Source organism: Symphodus melops (genome assembly GCF_947650265.1).
Source record: "Symphodus melops genome assembly, chromosome: 12".
Lineage (NCBI taxonomy): Eukaryota > Metazoa > Chordata > Actinopteri > Labriformes > Labridae > Symphodus > Symphodus melops.
In genome coordinates, this window is record NC_136702.1 from 16,810,418 (window position 1) to 16,824,651 (window position 14,234).

Consider the following 14,234-nt stretch of genomic DNA (forward strand, 5'->3'; position numbering starts at 1 on the left):
ACTTCTCTTGAAAGAACTAAAAGGTTCAGGGACTTCTCTTCATAGAACTAAAAGGTTCAGGGACTTCTCTTTAAAGAAATAAAAGGTTCAGGGACTTCTCTTGAGGAACTAAAAGGTTCAGGGACTTCTCTTGAAAGAACTAAGAGGTTCAGGGACTTCTCTTGAAAGAACTAAAAGGTTCAGGGACTTCTCTTGAGGAACTAAAAGGTTCAGGGACTTCTCTTGAAAGAACTAAAAGGTTCAGGGACTTCTCTTCATAGAACTAAAAGGTTCAGGGACTTCTCTTCATAGAACTAAAAGGTTCAGGGACTTCTCTTGAGGAACTAAAAGGTTCAGGGACTTCTCTTCATAGAACAAAAAGGTTCAGGGACTTCTCTTTAAAGAACTAAAAGATTCAGGGACTTCTCTTCAGGACCTAAAAGGTTCAGGGACTTCTCTTCATAGACCTAAAAGGTTCAAGGATTTCTCTTCAGGAACTAAAAGGTTCAGGGACTTCTCTTGAGGAACTAAACGTTCAGGGACTTCTCTTCATAGAACTAAAAGGATCAGGGTCTTCACTTTAAAGAACTAAAAGGTTCAGGGACTTCTCTTCATGGAACTAAAAGGTTCAGGGACTTCTCTTCATAGAACTAAAAGGTTCAGGGACTTCTCTTCAGGACCTAAAAGGTTCAGGGACTTCTCTTCTCAGAACTAAAAGGTTCAGGGACTTCTCTTCATAGAACAAAAAGGTTCAGGGACTTCTCTTCATAGAACAAAAAGGTTCAGGGACTTCTCTTTAAAGAACTAAAAGGTTCAGGGACTTCTCTTCAGGAACTAAATGGTTAAGGGCTATCTCTTTATAGAACTAAAAGGATCAGGGACTTCTCTTTAAAGACCTAAAAGGTTCAGGGACTTCTCTTTAAAGAAATAAAAGGTTCAGGGACTTCTCTTGAGGAACTAAAAGGTTCAGGGACTTCTTTTCATAGAACTAAAAGGTTGAGGGACTTCTCTTGAGGAACTAAAAGGTTCAGGGACTTCTTTTCATAGAACTAAAAGGTTCAGGGACTTCTCTTGAGGAACTAAAAGGTTCAGGGACTTCTCTTCAAAGAACCAAAAGGTTCAGGGACTTCTCTTCAAAGAACTAAAAGGTTCAGGGACTTCTTTTCATAGAACTAAAAGGTTGAGGGACTTCTCTTGAGGAACTAAAAGGTTCAGGGACTTCTTTTCATAGAACTAAAAGGTTCAGGGACTTCTCTTGAGGAACTAAAAGGTTCAGGGACTTCTCTTCAGGAACTAAAAGGTTCAGGGACTTCTCTTGAGGAACTAAAAGTTCAGGGACTCCTCTTGAGGAACTAAAAGGTTCAGGGACTTCTCTTCATAGAACTAAAAGGATCAGGGTCTTCTCTTTAAAGAACTAAAAGGTTCAGGGACTTCTCTTCATGGAACTAAAAGGTTCAGGGACTTCTCTTCATAGAACTAACAGGTTCAGGGACTTCTCTTTAAAGAACTAAAAGGTTCAGGGACTTCTCTTCATAGAACAAAAAGGTTCAGGGACTTCTCTTTAAAGAACTAAAAGGTTCAGGGACTTCTCTTCAGGACCTAAAAGGTTCAGGGACTTCTCTTCATAGACCTAAAAGGTTCAAGGATTTCTCTTCAGGAACTAAAAGGTTCAGGGACTTCTCTTGAGGAACTAAAAGTTCAGGGACTTCTCTTTAAAGAACTAAAAGGTTCAGGGACTCCTCTTGAGGAACTAAAATGTTCAGGGACTTCTCTTCATAGAACTAAAAGGATCAGGGTCTTCTCTTTAAAGAACTAAAAGGTTCAGGGACTTCTCTTCATGGAAGTAAAAGGTTCAGGGACTTCTCTTCATAGAACTAAAAGGTTCAGGGACTTCTCTTTAAAGAACTAAAAGGTTCAGGGACTTCTCTTCAAAGAACTAAAAGGTTCAGGGACTTCTCTTAAGGACCTACAAGGTTCAGGGACTTCTCTTGAAAGAACTAAAAGGTTCAGGGACTTCTCTTCATAGAACTAAAAGGTTCAGGGACTTCTCTTTAAAGAAATAAAAGGTTCAGGGACTTCTCTTGAGGAACTAAAAGGTTCAGGGACTTCTCTTGAAAGAACTAAAAGGTTCAGGGACTTCTCTTCATAGAACTAAAAGGTTCAGGGACTTCTCTTGAGGAACTAAAAGGTTCAGGGACTTCTCTTCATAGAACAAAAAGGTTCAGGGACTTCTCTTTAAAGAACTAAAAGATTCAGGGACTTCTCTTAAGGACCTACAAGGTTCAGGGACTTCTCTTCATGGAACTAAAAGGTTCAGGGACTTCTCTTGAAAGAACTAAAAGGTTCAGGGACTTCTCTACAGGACGTAAAATCTTCAGGGACTTCTCTTCATAGAACTAAAAGGTTCAGGGACTTCTCTTGAAAGAACTGAAAGGTTCAGGGACTTCTCTTCATAGAACTAAAAGGATCAGGGACTTCTCTTCAAAGAACTAAAAGGTTCAGGAAATTCTCGTCCAAGAACTAAAAGGTTCAGGGACTTCTCTTCATAGAACTAAAAGGTTCAGGGACTTCTTTTTATAGACCGAAAAGGTTCAGGGACTTCTCTTCATAGAACTAAAAGGTTCAGGGACTTCTCTTTATAGAACTAAAAGGTTCAGGGACTTCTCTTGTAAGAACCAAAAGGTTCAGGGACTTCTCTTGAGGAACAAAAAGGTTCAGGGACTTCTCTTGCATGAACTAAAAGGTTGAGGGACTTCTCTTCATAGAATTAACAGGTTCAGGGACTTCTCTTGAATGAACTAAAAGGTTCAGGGACTTCTCTTCAGGACCCAAAAGCTTCAAGGACTTGTCTTCATAGAACTAAAAGGTTCAGGGACTTCTCTTGAAAGAACTGAAAGGTTCAGGGACTTCTCTTCAGGACCTAAAAGCTTCAGGGACTTCTCTTCATAGAACTAAAAGGATCAGCGACTTCTCTTTAAAGAACTAAAAGGTTCAGGGAATTCTCTTTAATGAACTAAAAGGTTCAGGGACTTCTCCTCATAGAACTAAAAGGTTCAGGGACTTCTCTTGAAAGAACAAAAAGGTTCAGGGACTTCTCTTCATAGAACTAAAAGGATCAGGGACTTCTCTTTAAAGAACTAAAAGGTTCAGGGACTACTCTTCAGAGAACTAACAGGTTCAGGGACTTCTCTTCAGGACCTAAAAGGTTCAGGGACTTCTCTTCTCAGAACTAAAAGGTTCAGGGACTTCTCTTCATAGAACAAAAAGGTTCAGGGACTTCTCTTCATAGAACAAAAAGGTTCATGGACTTCTCTTCAGGAACTAAAAGGTTCAAGGAGTCTCTTGAGGAACTAAAAGGTTCAGGGACTTCTCTTCATAGAACAAAAAGGTTCAGGGACTTCTCTTTAAAGAACTAAAAGGTTCAGGGACTTCTCTTCAGGAACTAAATGGTTAAGGGCTATCTCTTTATAGAACTAAAAGGATCAGGGACTTCTCTTTAAAGAACTAAAAGGTTCAGGGACTTCTCTTTAAAGAACTAAAAGGTTCAGGGACTTCTCTTCATAGAACAAAAAGGTTCAGGGACTTCTCTTTAAAGAACTAAAAGGTTCAGGGACTTCTCTTCATAGAACTAAAAGGTTCAGGGACTTCTCTTCAAAGAACTAAAAGGTTCAGGAACTTCTCGTCAAAGAACTAAATGGTTCAGGGACTTCTCTTCATAGAACTAAAAGGTCCAGGGACTTCTCTTCAAAGAACTAAAAGGATCAGGGACTTCACTTCAAAGAACTAAAAGATTCAGGGACTTCACATCCAAGACCTAAAAGGTTCAGCGACTTCTCTTCTCAGAACTAAAAGGTTCAGGGACTTCTCTTCATAGAACAAAAAGGTTCAGGGACTTGTCTTTAAAGAACTAAAAGGTTCAGGGACTTCTCTTCAGGAACTAAATGGTTAAGGGCTATCTCTTTATAGAACTAAAAGGATCAGGGACTTCTCTTTAAAGAACAAAAAGGTTCAGGGACTTCTCTTTAAAGACATAAAAGGTTCAGGGACTTCTCTTGAGGAACTAAAAGGTTCAGGGACTTCTTTTCATAGAACTAAAAGGTTGAGGGACTTCTCTTGAGGAACTAAAAGGTTCAGGGACTTCTTTTCATAGAACTAAAAGGTTCAGGGACTTCTCTTGAGGAACTAAAAGGTTCAGGGACTTCTCTTCAAAGAACCAAAAGGTTCAGGGACTTCTCTTCAAAGAACTAAAAGGTTCAGGGACTTCTTTTCATAGAACTAAAAGGTTGAGGGACTTCACTTGAGGAACTAAAAGGTTCAGGGACTTCTTTTCATAGAACTAAAAGGTTCAGGGACTTCTCTTGAGGAACTAAAAGGTTCAGGGACTTCTCTTCAGGAACTAAAAGGTTCAGGGACTTCTCTTGAGGAACTAAAAGTTCAGGGACTGCTCTTGAGGAACTAAAAGGTTCAGGGACTTCTCTTCATAGAACTAAAAGGATCAGGGTCTTCTCTTTAAAGAACTAAAAGGTTCAGGGACTTCTCTTCATGGAACTAAAAGGTTCAGGGACTTCTCTTCATAGAACTAACAGGTTCAGGGACTTCTCTTTAAAGAACTAAAAGGTTCAGGGACTTCTCTTCATAGAACAAAAAGGTTCAGGGACTTCTCTTTAAAGAACTAAAAGGTTCAGGGACTTCTCTTCAGGACCTAAAAGGTTCAGGGACTTCTCTTCATAGACCTAAAAGGTTCAAGGATTTCTCTTCAGGAACTAAAAGGTTCAGGGACTTCTCTTGAGGAACTAAAAGTTCAGGGACTACTCTTTAAAGAACTAAAAGGTTCAGGGACTCCTCTTGAGGAACTAAAATGTTCAGGGACTTCTCTTCATAGAACTAAAAGGATCAGGGTCTTCTCTTTAAAGAACTAAAAGGTTCAGGGACTTCTCTTCATGGAAGTAAAAGGTTCAGGGACTTCTCTTCATGGAACTAAAAGGTTCAGGGACTTCTCCTTAAAGAACTAAAAGGTTCAGGGACTTCTCTTCAAAGAACTAAAAGGTTCAGGGACTTCTCTTAGGGACCTACAAGGTTCAGGGACTTCTCTTCATGGAACTAAAAGGTTCAGGGACTTCTCTTGAAAGAACTAAAAGGTTCAGGGACTTCTCTTCATAGAACTAAAAGGTTCAGGGACTTCTCTTTAAAGAAATAAAAGGTTCAGGGACTTCTCTTGAGGAACTAAAAGGTTCAGGGACTTCTCTTGAAAGAACTAAAAGGTTCAGGGACTTCTCTTGAAAGAACTAAAAGGTTCAGGGACTTCTCTTGAGGAACTAAAAGGTTCAGGGACTTCTCTTGAAAGAACTAAAAGGTTCAGGGACTTCTCTTCATAGAACTAAAAGGTTCAGGGACTTCTCTTCATAGAACTAAAAGGTTCAGGGACTTCTCTTGAGGAACTAAAAGGTTCAGGGACTTCTCTTCATAGAACAAAAAGGTTCAGGGACTTCTCTTTAAAGAACTAAAAGATTCAGGGACTTCTCTTCAGGACCTAAAAGGTTCAGGGACTTCTCTTCATAGACCTAAAAGGTTCAAGGATTTCTCTTCAGGAACTAAAAGGTTCAGGGACTTCTCTTGAGGAACTAAACGTTCAGGGACTTCTCTTCATAGAACTAAAAGGATCAGGGTCTTCACTTTAAAGAACTAAAAGGTTCAGGGACTTCTCTTCATGGAACTAAAAGGTTCAGGGACTTCTCTTCATAGAACTAAAAGGTTCATGGACTTCTCTTTAAAGAACTAAAAGGTTCAGAGACTTCTCTTCAAAGAACTAAAAGGTTCAGGGACTTCTCTTAAGGACCTACAAGGTTCAGGGACTTCTCTTCATGGAACTAAAAGGTTCAGGGACTTCTCTTTATAGAACTAAAAGGTTCAGGGACTTCTCTTCATAGAACTAACAGGTTCAGGGACTTCTCTTCATAGAACTAAAAGGTTCCGGGACTTCTCTTCTTAGAACTAACAGGTTCAGGGACTTCTCTTGAAAGAACTAAAAGATTTAGGGACTTCTCGTCAGGACCTAAAAGGTTCAGGGACTTCTCTTCATAGACCTAAAAGGTTCAAGGATTTCTCTTCAGGAACTAAAAGGTTCAGGGACGTCTCTTGAGGAACTAAAAGTTCAGGGACTACTCTTTAAAGAACTAAAAGGTTCAGGGACTCCTCTTGAGGAACTAAAATGTTCAGGGACTTCTCTTCATAGAACTAAAAGGATCAGGGTCTTCTCTTTAAAGAACTAAAAGGTTCAGGGACTTCTCTTCATGGAAGTAAAAGGTTCAGGGACTTCTCTTCATGGAACTAAAAGGTTCAGGGACTTCTCTTTAAAGAACTAAAAGGTTCAGGGACTTCTCTTCAAAGAACTAAAAGGTTCAGGGACTTCTCTTAGGGACCTACAAGGTTCAGGGACTTCTCTTCATGGAACTAAAAGGTTCAGGGACTTCTCTTGAAAGAACTAAAAGGTTCAGGGACTTCTCTTCATAGAACTAAAAGGTTCAGGGACTTCTCTTTAAAGAAATAAAAGGTTCAGGGACTTCTCTTTTAGGAACTAAAAGGTTCAGGGACTTCTCTTGAAAGAACTAAAAGGTTCAGGGACTTCTCTTGAAAGAACTAAAAGGTTCAGGGACTTCTCTTGAGGAACTAAAAGGTTCAGGGACTTCTCTTGAAAGAACTAAAAGGTTCAGGGACTTCTCTTCATAGAACTAAAAGGTTCAGGGACTTCTCTTCATAGAACTAAAAGGTTCAGGGACTTCTCTTGAGGAACTAAAAGGTTCAGGGACTTCTCTTCATAGAACAAAAAGGTTCAGGGACTTCTCTTTAAAGAACTAAAAGATTCAGGGACTTCTCTTCAGGACCTAAAAGGTTCAGGGACTTCTCTTCATAGACCTAAAAGGTTCAAGGATTTCTCTTCAGGAACTAAAAGGTTCAGGGACTTCTCTTGAGGAACTAAACGTTCAGGGACTTCTCTTCATAGAACTAAAAGGATCAGGGTCTTCACTTTAAAGAACTAAAAGGTTCAGGGACTTCTCTTCATGGAACTAAAAGGTTCAGGGACTTCTCTTCATAGAACTAAAAGGTTCATGGACTTCTCTTTAAAGAACTAAAAGGTTCAGAGACTTCTCTTCAAAGAACTAAAAGGTTCAGGGACTTCTCTTAAGGACCTACAAGGTTCAGGGACTTCTCTTCATGGAACTAAAAGGTTCAGGGACTTCTCTTTATAGAACTAAAAGGTTCAGGGACTTCTCTTCATAGAACTAACAGGTTCAGGGACTTCTCTTCATAGAACTAAAAGGTTCAGGGACTTCTCTTCTTAGAACTAACAGGTTCAGGGACTTCTCTTGAAAGAACTAAAAGATTCAGGGACTTCTCGTCAGGACCTAAAAGGTTCAGGGACTTCTCTTCATAGACCTAAAAGGTTCAAGGATTTCTCTTCAGGAACTAAAAGGTTCAGGGACGTCTCTTGAGGAACTAAAAGTTCAGGGACTACTCTTTAAAGAACTAAAAGGTTCAGGGACTCCTCTTGAGGAACTAAAATGTTCAGGGACTTCTCTTCATAGAACTAAAAGGATCAGGGTCTTCTCTTTAAAGAACTAAAAGGTTCAGGGACTTCTCTTCATGGAAGTAAAAGGTTCAGGGACTTCTCTTCATGGAACTAAAAGGTTCAGGGACTTCTCTTTAAAGAACTAAAAGGTTCAGGGACTTCTCTTCAAAGAACTAAAAGGTTCAGGGACTTCTCTTAGGGACCTACAAGGTTCAGGGACTTCTCTTCATGGAACTAAAAGGTTCAGGGACTTCTCTTGAAAGAACTAAAAGGTTCAAGGAGTCTCTTGAGGAACTAAAAGGTTCAGGGACTTCTCTTCATAGAACAAAAAGGTTCAGGGACTTCTCTTTAAAGAACTAAAAGGTTCAGGGACTTCTCTTCAGGAACTAAATGGTTAAGGGCTATCTCTTTATAGAACTAAAAGGATCAGGGACTTCTCTTTAAAGAACTAAAAGGTTCAGGGACTTCTCTTTAAAGAACTAAAAGGTTCAGGGACTTCTCTTCATAGAACAAAAAGGTTCAGGGACTTCTCTTTAAAGAACTAAAAGGTTCAGGGACTTCTCTTCATAGAACTAAAAGGTTCAGGGACTATCTTCAAAGAACTAAAAGGTTCAGGAACTTCTCGTCCAAGAACTAAAAGGTTCAGGGACTTCTCTTCATAGAACTAAAAGGTCCAGGGACTTCTCTTCAAAGAACTAAAAGGATCAGGGACTTCACTTCAAAGAACTAAAAGATTCAGGGGCTTCACATCCAAGACCTAAAAGGTTCAGCGACTTCTCTTCTCAGAACTAAAAGGTTCAGGGACTTCTCTTCATAGAACAAAAAGTTTCAGGGACTTCTCTTTAAAGAACTAAAAGGTTCAGGGACTTCTCTTCAGGAACTAAATGGTTAAGGGCTATCTCTTTATAGAACTAAAAGGATCAGGGACTTCTCTTTAAAGAACAAAAAGGTTCAGGGACTTCTCTTTAAAGAAATAAAAGGTTCAGGGACTTCTCTTGAGGAACTAAAAGGTTCAGGGACTTCTTTTCATAGAACTAAAAGGTTGAGGGACTTCTCTTGAGGAACTAAAAGGTTCAGGGACTTCTTTTCATAGAACTAAAAGGTTCAGCGACTTCTCTTGAGGAACTAAAAGGTTCAGGGACTTCTCTTCAAAGAACCAAAAGGTTCAGGGACTTCTCTTCAAAGAACTAAAAGGTTCAGGGACTTCTTTACATAGAACTAAAAGGTTGAGGGACTTCTCTTGAGGAACTAAAAGGTTCAGGGACTTCTTTTCATAGAAATAAAAGGTTCATGGACTTCTCTTGAGGAACTAAAAGGTTCAGGGACTTCTCTTCAGGAACTAAAAGGTTCAGGGACTTCTCTTGAGGAACTAAAAGTTCAGGGACTGCTCTTGAGGAACTAAAAGGTTCAGGGACTTCTCTTCATAGAACTAAAAGGATCAGGGTCTTCTCTTTAAAGAACTAAAAGGTTCAGGGACTTCTCTTCATGGAACTAAAAGGTTCAGGGACTTCTCTTCATAGAACTAACAGGTTCAGGGACTTCTCTTTAAAGAACTAAAAGGTTCAGGGACTTCTCTTCATAGAACAAAAAGGTTCAGGGACTTCTCTTTAAAGAACTAAAAGGTTCAGGGACTTCTCTTCATAGACCTAAAAGGTTCAAGGATTTCTCTTCAGGAACTAAAAGGTTCAGGGACTTCTCTTGAGGAACTAAAAGTTCAGGGACTACTCTTTAAAGAACTAAAAGGTTCAGGGACTCCTCTTGAGGAACTAAAATGTTCAAGGACTTCTCTTCATAGAACTAAAAGGATCAGGGTCTTCTCTTTAAAGAACTAAAAGGTTCAGGGACTTCTCTTCATGGAAGTAAAAGGTTCAGGGAATTCTCTTCATGGAACTAAAAGGTTCAGGGACTTCTCTTTAAAGAACTAAAAGGTTCAGGGACTTCTCTTCAAAGAACTAAAAGGTTCAGGGACTTCTCTTAGGGACCTACAAGGTTCAGGGACTTCTCTTCATGGAACTAAAAGGTTCAGGGACTTCTCTTGAAAGAACTAAAAGGTTCAGGGACTTCTCTTCATAGAACTAAAAGGTTCAGGGACTTCTCTTTAAAGAAATAAAAGGTTCAGGGACTTCTCTTGAGGAACTAAAAGGTTCAGGGACTTCTCTTGAAAGAACTAAAAGGTTCAGGGACTTCTCTTGAAAGAACTAAAAGGTTCAGGGACTTCTCTTGAGGAACTAAAAGGTTCAGGGACTTCTCTTGAAAGAACTAAAAGGTTCAGGGACTTCTCTTCATAGAACTAAAAGGTTCAGGGACTTCTCTTCATAGAACTAAAAGGTTCAGGGACTTCTCTTGAGGAACTAAAAGGTTCAGGGACTTCTCTTCATAGAACAAAAAGGTTCAGGGACTTCTCTTTAAAGAACTAAAAGATTCAGGGACTTCTCTTCAGGACCTAAAAGGTTCAGGGACTTCTCTTCATAGACCTAAAAGGTTCAAGGATTTCTCTTCAGGAACTAAAAGGTTCAGGGACTTCTCTTGAGGAACTAAACGTTCAGGGACTTCTCTTCATAGAACTAAAAGGATCAGGGTCTTCACTTTAAAGAACTAAAAGGTTCAGGGACTTCTCTTCATGGAACTAAAAGGTTCAGGGACTTCTCTTCATAGAACTAAAAGGTTCATGGACTTCTCTTTAAAGAACTAAAAGGTTCAGAGACTTCTCTTCAAAGAACTAAAAGGTTCAGGGACTTCTCTTAAGGACCTACAAGGTTCAGGGACTTCTCTTCATGGAACTAAAAGGTTCAGGGACTTCTCTTTATAGAACTAAAAGGTTCAGGGACTTCTCTTCATAGAACTAACAGGTTCAGGGACTTCTCTTCATAGAACTAAAAGGTTCAGGGACTTCTCTTCTTAGAACTAACAGGTTCAGGGACTTCTCTTGAAAGAACTAAAAGATTCAGGGACTTCTCGTCAGGACCTAAAAGGTTCAGGGACTTCTCTTCATAGACCTAAAAGGTTCAAGGATTTCTCTTCAGGAACTAAAAGGTTCAGGGACTTCTCTTCATAGAACTAAAAGGTTCAGGGACTTCTCTTTAAAGAAATAAAAGGTTCAGGGACTTCTCTTGAGGAACTAAAAGGTTCAGGGACTTCTCTTGAAAGAACTAAAAGGTTCAGGGACTTCTCTTGAAAGAACTAAAAGGTTCAGGGACTTCTCTTGAGGAACTAAAAGGTTCAGGGACTTCTCTTGAAAGAACTAAAAGGTTCAGGGACTTCTCTTCATAGAACTAAAAGGTTCAGGGACTTCTCTTCATAGAACTAAAAGGTTCAGGGACTTCTCTTGAGGAACTAAAAGGTTCAGGGACTTCTCTTCATAGAACAAAAAGGTTCAGGGACTTCTCTTTAAAGAACTAAAAGATTCAGGGACTTCTCTTCAGGACCTAAAAGGTTCAGGGACTTCTCTTCATAGACCTAAAAGGTTCAAGGATTTCTCTTCAGGAATTAAAGGTTCAGGGACTTCTCTTGAGGAACTAAACGTTCAGGGACTTCTCTTCATAGAACTAAAAGGATCAGGGTCTTCACTTTAAAGAACTAAAAGGTTCAGGGACTTCTCTTCATGGAACTAAAAGGTTCAGGGACTTCTCTTCATAGAACTAAAAGGTTCATGGACTTCTCTTTAAAGAACTAAAAGGTTCAGAGACTTCTCTTCAAAGAACTAAAAGGTTCAGGGACTTCTCTTAAGGACCTACAAGGTTCAGGGACTTCTCTTCATGGAACTAAAAGGTTCAGGGACTTCTCTTTATAGAACTAAAAGGTTCAGGGACTTCTCTTCATAGAACTAACAGGTTCAGGGACTTCTCTTCATAGAACTAAAAGGTTCAGGGACTTCTCTTCTTAGAACTAACAGGTTCAGGGACTTCTCTTGAAAGAACTAAAAGATTCAGGGACTTCTCGTCAGGACCTAAAAGGTTCAGGGACTTCTCTTCATAGACCTAAAAGGTTCAAGGATTTCTCTTCAGGAACTAAAAGGTTCAGGGACGTCTCTTGAGGAACTAAAAGTTCAGGGACTACTCTTTAAAGAACTAAAAGGTTCAGGGACTCCTCTTGAGGAACTAAAATGTTCAGGGACTTCTCTTCATAGAACTAAAAGGATCAGGGTCTTCTCTTTAAAGAACTAAAAGATTCAGGGACTTCTCTTCATGGAAGTAAAAGGTTCAGGGACTTCTCTTCATGGAACTAAAAGGTTCAGGGACTTCTCTTTAAAGAACTAAAAGGTTCAGGGACTTCTCTTCAAAGAACTAAAAGGTTCAGGGACTTCTCTTAGGGACCTACAAGGTTCAGGGACTTCTCTTCATGGAACTAAAAGGTTCAGGGACTTCTCTTGAAAGAACTAAAAGGTTCAAGGAGTCTCTTGAGGAACTAAAAGGTTCAGGGACTTCTCTTCATAGAACAAAAAGGTTCAGGGACTTCTCTTTAAAGAACTAAAAGGTTCAGGGACTTCTCTTCAGGAACTAAATGGTTAAGGGCTATCTCTTTATAGAACTAAAAGGATCAGGGACTTCTCTTTAAAGAACTAAAAGGTTCAGGGACTTCTCTTTAAAGAACTAAAAGGTTCAGGGACTTCTCTTCATAGAACAAAAAGGTTCAGGGACTTCTCTTTAAAGAACTAAAAGGTTCAGGGACTTCTCTTCATAGAACTAAAACGTTCAGGGACTTCTCTTCAAAGAACTAAAAGGTTCAGGAACTTCTCGTCCAAGAACTAAAAGGTTCAGGGACTTCTCTTCATAGAACTAAAAGGTCCAGGGACTTCTCTTCAAAGAACTAAAAGGATCAGGGACTTCACTTCAAAGAACTAAAAGATTCAGGGGCTTCACATCCAAGACCTAAAAGGTTCAGCGACTTCTCTTCTCAGAACTAAAAGGTTCAGGGACTTCTCTTCATAGAACAAAAAGTTTCAGGGACTTCTCTTTAAAGAACTAAAAGGTTCAGGGACTTCTCTTCAGGAACTAAATGGTTAAGGGCTATCTCTTTATAGAACTAAAAGGATCAGGGACTTCTCTTTAAAGAACAAAAAGGTTCAGGGACTTCTCTTTAAAGAAATAAAAGGTTCAGGGACTTCTCTTGAGGAACTAAAAGGTTCAGGGACTTCTTTTCATAGAACTAAAAGGTTGAGGGACTTCTCTTGAGGAACTAAAAGGTTCAGGGACTTCTTTTCATAGGACTAAAAGGTTCAGCGACTTCTCTTGAGGAACTAAAAGGTTCAGGGACTTCTCTTCAAAGAACCAAAAGGTTCAGGGACTTCTCTTCAAAGAACTAAAAGGTTCAGGGACTTCTTTTCATAGAACTAAAAGGTTGAGGGACTTCTCTTGAGGAACTAAAAGGTTCAGGGACTTCTTTTCATAGAAATAAAAGGTTCATGGACTTCTCTTGAGGAACTAAAAGGTTCAGGGACTTCTCTTCAGGAACTAAAAGGTTCAGGGACTTCTCTTGAGGAACTAAAAGTTCAGGGACTGCTCTTGAGGAACAAAAAGGTTCAGGGACTTCTCTTCATAGAACTAAAAGGATCAGGGTCTTCTCTTTAAAGAACTAAAAGGTTCAGGGACTTCTCTTGAGGAACTAAAAGTTCAGGGACTACTCTTTAAAGAACTAAAAGGTTCAGGGACTCCTCTTGAGGAACTAAAATGTTCAAGGACTTCTCTTCATAGAACTAAAAGGATCAGGGTCTTCTCTTTAAAGAACTAAAAGGTTCAGGGACTTCTCTTCATTGAAGTAAAAGGTTCAGGGAATTCTCTTCATGGAACTAAAAGGTTCAGGGACTTCTCTTTAAAGAACTAAAAGGTTCAGGGACTTCTCTTCAAAGAACTAAAAGGTTCAGGGACTTCTCTTAGGGACCTACAAGGTTCAGGGACTTCTCTTCATGGAACTAAAAGGTTCAGGGACTTCTCTTGAAAGAACTAAAAGGTTCAGGGACTTCTCTTCATAGAACTAAAAGGTTCAGGGACTTCTCTTTAAAGAAATAAAAGGTTCAGGGACTTCTCTTGAGGAACTAAAAGGTTCAGGGACTTCTCTTGAAAGAACTAAAAGGTTCAGGGACTTCTCTTGAAAGAACTAAAAGGTTCAGGGACTTCTCTTGAGGAACTAAAAGGTTCAGGGACTTCTCTTGAAAGAACTAAAAGGTTCAGGGACTTCTCTTCATAGAACTAAAAGGTTCAGGGACTTCTCTTCATAGAACTAAAAGGTTCAGGGACTTCTCTTGAGGAACTAAAAGGTTCAGGGACTTCTCTTCATAGAACAAAAAGGTTCAGGGACTTCTCTTTAAAGAACTAAAAGATTCAGGGACTTCTCTTCAGGACCTAAAAGGTTCAGGGACTTCTCTTCATAGACCTAAAAGGTTCAAGGATTTCTCTTCAGGAACTAAAAGGTTCAGGGACTTCTCTTGAGGAACTAAACGTTCAGGGACTTCTCTTCATAGAACTAAAAGGATCAGGGTCTTCACTTTAAAGAACTAAAAGGTTCAGGGACTTCTCTTCATGGAACTAAAAGGTTCAGGGACTTCTCTTCATAGAACTAAAAGGTTCATGGACTTCTCTTTAAAGAACTAAAAGGTTCAGAGACTTCTCTTCAAAGAACTAAAAGGTTCAGGGACTTCTCTTTATAGAACTAAAAGGTTCAGGGACTTCTCTTCATAGAACTAACAGGTTCA